We start from the raw sequence: 6,293 nt of genomic DNA, 5'->3' as shown, positions 1-6,293 counted from the left end.
GAGAAAGGCAGCCAATCGAGTGCTCAGATTAGTCTGATATCCCCGACTCTGACAAATCTATCAAGTCCTCTGTGACAGTACTATTCATCTTGCCCTCAGATTGTACTATTCAGCCTGGCTATAGACTGTTTGTCAGTCAAATGCATGGCACAGCCTTGAGTTTCCAGTGTGTCACCAAAGAATGAGCTCATAACTCATAGAAGGAGTTAAAGCCGGCGCCCCCAAATAGACCTCCCCCCCCCCCCACGTCCTTGGGGGTCTATTTGGTTCTTCTGAGTTCTGTGCCTTTTCCCACAGTAACACAGCTCACAGAGCATCTGGCTGCCTTAAAATGGGTTTGTTTGCAGGGGCCACTGCCCTGGTTTCCGAGCAACCGCCAGGCCAACAGTGATGCATTTCCTGTTAGCCGCAGCTGAATGTGGTGTTCCTGCAGATCGTTTAAACTTCCAGGAGCAGTCGGGCCCAAACACGGCCTGAGAGCACGTCCTAGTGGCTGCATTTCATCAGCAATATAGCATGACTCAGCATTTACACATACACACAGACAGTGTTCTCTCGAATCAGAGTCAAAATCTCAGAATACCAGGAATTAATATGTAACTGTACAGGTTTTTTACAGAATATGAGACCGATAAAGAATAGCTAAGGTTGAGATTCAAAGTGAGCATAAAGCAGGGTCTCATATGAATGCCCTGGCTAGGTTCTTCAGCTTGGACACCAGCTGACCGTGGCACTGAGTCTGATTAGTTCCAGAGTCGACTGCTTTCAGGCTGCAGTGAGCAGAGGGACGATCATCTGTCATCAGGGATCGGAGGGCTCTTGTTTGGCTCAGAGAGGGTGAGTGCATTATGTGTGACTGACCATATCCTGAGCTTGGGTCACTGGCTCCAGAGACTTCTCCTCAACTGTCCACCCCCCCCTCCCCCCACACACACACACACCCCCAATCCCCTTTCTGGAAGGGAGGGGGGAGTTGTCTCCCCAGTCACTGCCAAAGCACGCTTGACCCACTTGTGTTGGGCTGCGCCAAAAACTGAGTTTGCTCTTTCCTCTCTGCACGCTTCACTGAGCCCCCCCCCCCCCCCTCACATGAACACACTTCTGTGCTTGTAAGGTTTGTCTGGACACCACCTGGGTAGCGCGCACACTGAGGTTCACACTGACAAGCACTGGTTCAAACACATAGGCCTAAGAGTTGGAGGAAGGTAACAATTACAACACCATGTTTGGTACCATACTGCATAGTGACTTTGCACTAAATTATAAGTCGATTGATTGATTTCTAAAATCTGTAACTCAAACAGCAAAATCTACACCAAGTCAGCAAAATTAAACACTTTTTACAAACCATCAGACACACAGTTCCCATTGTAATGCAATGACCATACCTTAAATGCAAACCATATGTCAAACCATAGGTGTATTTACTATTTGACTTTTTTTTTGATGGGTTTTGACTGCAGTGATTGATTTTTCAGGAGACAACTTAGAATAGAAAAACCGCACTCTCAAGTACATTCTCTTTACTTATTTATTAATGCCATGTCCACAGACGCATTTCGCCCTAAGCCATCGTCAGTGTGTGTCACAGAGTGTGTAACTCAGAGTAGGCAGTAAACCTCCTAATTGAAGAGCTGTATGGCTTCATTCTCCTAACAAAACAATGCCATAGGGCTCTTGTTATAGGAGGTTTACCACTTACTGTGAGTTAACCTACCCAGGTTTATTACTAAACAACATACTTGGAATACCCCCCTGAAAGCCCTGATGACTAAGCACGACTTCAGGAACTCTGCAAGGCCCTCTGGTGGCATGAAGAGGGACATCAGTACATCAGGCATAATATCGCACAGAAAGGTTACGAAAGAATATACCTGGAAAAATAGAAATGACAAGACCATGAAGTCATTTAAAAATGCAAATAAACTTTCTCTTGTCTCTTACTTTCTTGAACTAGTGTAGAATTTGATTGGTTTAGTATTAGTACTTTAAGAAAGAATACTTTAAATCACATTTGTAATTATGTACAGAGCCACAAGATGGAGCAAGATCACATCAAAAGTATTCCACAAAACAGAAACATTTTCTAGGTCAGGTTTACCTCCTTTGGAAGTCTTGAATAAACCTCAAATAAAACATTAAGATTGACATCCTATCTGGGACAGAAAGAAATTTCATCTAGACCTCTTCTGAGGAGCTCAAAATAACAACAATTTTATGGACAAAATTATAGCAGAGTGTGATCACCTCTCCTTGCTCTCACTCCATCTCTCTCTTTCTCTTATGCTATATCTCTCTCTCTCTCTCTCTCTCTCAGTTTTTGCAACTGTTTTTTTAGACAAATGACTCACTTCGCTTACAGTCAACAACTGAACTGATCAACAGGAAGTAAACCTAAGAGCAGCAGACAGCAGGCACATGCTGCCCTTGCTGTGGTGAGGTGATTCAGCCACAACAAAGGTTAAGAACCTTGCACAGTCAGCACTGATATGGAAAAGGCTGTATGCTCGTCCCACTCACTGTTTGTGTACATGTGTGTGGCTATACGCATATACGCATATGTGTGTCTGTGTGTGTGTGTGTGTGTGTGTGTGTGTGTGTGTGTGTGTGTGTGTGTGTGTGTGTGTGTGTGTGTGTGTGTGTGTGTGTGTGTGTGTGTGTGTGTGTGTGTGTGTGTGTGTGTGTGCTTGTGTGTGTGTGTGTGTGTGCTTGTGTGTGTGTGTGTGTGTGTGTGTGTGTGTGTGTGTGTGTGTGTGGTTTCCACCCCTGTGTGGTGTTCTTTGGGGACCACAGTGTTGGGGTGAACAGCTGCTAAATATAACCTCTGGAAAACATTAAGAGAGTGGGAGGCGAGAGACATGCAGGTAGAGGACGACAAAGTAAAGAATGAAAGGGCAAAAATTGAGACCAATTGAGTGACAAAGTGAAAGACAGAGAATGCTTTCCTGCTCTCTATTTAGTGCAGGCTGTTTTGGAGCATTATGCAGTGCAACAGTACTTGCCCCTACCAACTGCAATAGTAAAGGCAGACCTGAAGACCTATATGAAAAAGAGTCACTCTTGATTTACACAGAAGTGCAGTTGAATTTAAAATCTTGATAGATGTATTGATTGATTTAAGGCAATTCATTTGTTAAATGTGATATAGGCCTCAAACTATGTTCTAATTAATCTTGACATAGAGTTATGTGGAAAAAAAAACATTTTTACTTTCCCTTTGCACTGTGTTTGTGCCCTGGGAATTGTTTATTTCTTTATAGCATCATTAACCAGAAGCCAGAAGGAAAATGCAGAACTACTAAAAACACCTTGAGCCACACTGTTTCCCATGAAACAGGCTTCTGCGGTTGGGCGATGTCCTTATTCCTCTATGACTTTCCCAACAAAAGAAGAACTGTCTCAGTTGATGGTGAATCACCCCTTGGGGTATTTTTAAAGACATACAGTCCCCCCATTTAAGGTTACATCACATAAATTCCCCCATGAGTTAAAAATGGAATATATATATAAACAAAACAGTTTTGTTTCCCTGACAAATAAAGTGTATAACATGAGTGTAAACATAGCTTTTACAGACTGACCTGACTGACACAGTTGAATTATGTCCTCTCAACTCATATCTAAACTGTGTGTGTGATACTGCATCATAGTGGAATCATAATCAAGTGAAATGTCTTTCCCCCCACACAACTGGTATAAACACTGCTTAGGATTACATGGTGGTGAGTGTGGTCTCTCTTTGTTCATTAGACTCATACAGAGACTTTCATTAGGGTTGGAGATGTGGAGAGGTACTCCCCCATTAATTGTCAAAACAACCTCTGACCAATGGTGATTCATAGCGTGGAGCTCTTTAAAAAGCTTCCCCATGCGTCGGTGGGATTTTTTGGTTCTCGGTGATTTCTGTAGTGGACTTTACAAACGAGATTCATAGAAACAGTGACAGACACAGCCCTGAGCCTGTTTCTCACCCTCTCTTATTATTTTTCTGTTCTTTTATCTGATGACTTCCATTTTCGGTGTGCTCTTCAGTAAAGTGCTCTATAGACCCTTTCAACAATAAAAACAAAAACAATGCTTGAACGTTCTATTTGGGCCCCAATCTACTTCCTCTGCATTAAGATAACATATGGAATGTTAAAAAGGAAGTCTTGTGGGGCCAACTATGATGCTGATAATGGAACTCTCTTGAAAGGGTGTCTTCATTATGAGTATTATGGTAATGCTGATGGTGAAAACTGATACTTATTTCAGCTTTCTCATATGGTGACAGCTCCACCATTTCCCCCATTCCCCCCAACACCTATCACATGTACCTGTTGAGTCAGTGAACGTGAAAGTGAAAATAAAATATTGTGGGATTTCTTTTGACAGCAGGCAGTGGTTGAATTTGCGCCTCACTTTTTAAAAACAAAGTCAAAATAAATAAAAGTGGCTAAATGTTAAGTGGCTAAATTGTTAAATGTACTCATGCTTCTCTCACAGAATAGAGTGGCATTCCATGCAGAACGACAGGTGTGTCTGTGAGTGTTTTCATCCCTGGAAAATGTCACATTGCCTACCCCAGGTCTCCAATAGGTAGCTCAGGAGCTTGATGACAATTTACCAACTTGGAGAGTAGCTCTCCAAAATGTTCAAAGAAAATTTACATGCACATGACACCTGTTAAAAAATGTTGGAGACCCCTGGTCAACTCCATGCCTCCAGCATTCACATTACACTTCCCCATGCCCCTTCACTCTACATTTCTAAAACAATTCAGAACTTTTGTTTCTGGTTCATGAGAAGTTCTGCATTTCCAGAGACTGAGTGAGACGAGAAGTTCCTGGTTCCTGAATTCATACTGACATTCTTGGTCAAGACACAGGAGAGGGTTTTTGTTATGAAAATGTGAAACAACAGTGAAACAGACGCTTTACAGTAAATGACTGCTAAATTGGCCATGTTGGAAGCAGCCTATATTTCCACAAAAAACTCTCTAAAAGAGGGAAAGCTGAGGTGTGAAGATGTATTCCTTCGGCAGAAGGTCCTGCCTCAAAAATCAGTATGCTCAAACTGTCAAATCTACATTCTTTTACTGAAACATCTCTATGAAATGCCGTGCAGATGGTTGATAGCTGTTGTGTTGTGATGTGGGGGCATGCATGTGGTGTGATGTGTGATGTGATGTGCACAGTGTTGAATGATGTGAGGAGGATGGGAGATGCTTCCTGCGGCGACCCTGTGTGTGGTGCAGGTGTGACAGCAGGTGAGAAGCCATTTTTCACACATGAAACACAAGCACCCACCACTGTCAACTTAGCAGGAAACATATTCACACAGCATATACTGTACCTACCTATGTCTTTTCATCTGATAACACCTTGTCGCATGCACACGCACACACACACACACACACACACACACGCACGCACACGCACACGCGCGCGCACACACACACACACACACACATACATACATATACTGTACATACACACACACAAATACTTTCCTTTTGAACTTGCACTCACAGGTTTATCATCCTAACCAATGGAAACAAGTAACTCATGCCGCCTATCAGACTAAATGAAAATGGTATCATTGAAAAGTCAGTTGACATGGAGAATGTTTGGTGCATCAAACCAACATCACACCAATGTCACACGATCACAACATCTTTTAATTAATGAGGTTCGCACCCAAGACTTAACCCCCTTTGTGAACTGTTGCAGCCAATAACAAAAACATACATGCATAGATGTTTTGAAACCAGGTTGGCACTAAAAGCCCAGGCTTGGTGAACCCCCTGACCTTTCTCTTTGTACCATATGACCTACAGGTATGTGGTTTGTGCAGGGGAAAGAGGCCACAAGCCGTTGCTGCCTGCTTACCCAGGTCAGGGTGCTGAACTTGAAGAGTGGTGTGGTTTGCCACACAGAAAAACACCTGCTGCGTGAAAGTCCCTCAACCAATGCAGTAGGAGATTGAAATAGCAGGAGTTTTTTGTGCCTGATTGATTAGCATTTTCCTGTTTATTAAAATAACAGTATGAAACCATTGACAGACCATTTACAATTCACAACAGGATGCTCCCTCTTTATTTATCTATTGGGATATCTAAATGGTAGCTCTGTGTAGCCTAATTAAACTAAAGGAGCGACCTTTCTCCGATTGTAACAGTGATCTCGTGACATTCATTCAAAAAGATCTTTCACCTCCACAGAAGGTAGGCTAGCCCAAATCCACCTCCCACATCGGTGACGTAACGGCGTGGCCAGCCCATGACGCGCGTTGTTGATAGTGCGAGTCTGTGC

This window comes from Alosa pseudoharengus, unplaced genomic scaffold (genome assembly GCF_046254945.1).
Source record: "Alosa pseudoharengus isolate Yale_2024_CS ecotype anadromous, Long Island Sound unplaced genomic scaffold, YU_APseudo_1.1 YU_APseudo_1.1_scf_2, whole genome shotgun sequence".
Taxonomy (NCBI): Eukaryota; Metazoa; Chordata; class Actinopteri; order Clupeiformes; family Clupeidae; genus Alosa; species Alosa pseudoharengus.
The sequence above is the reverse complement of the archived record's forward strand: the minus strand, read 5'-3'. Positions refer to the sequence as shown.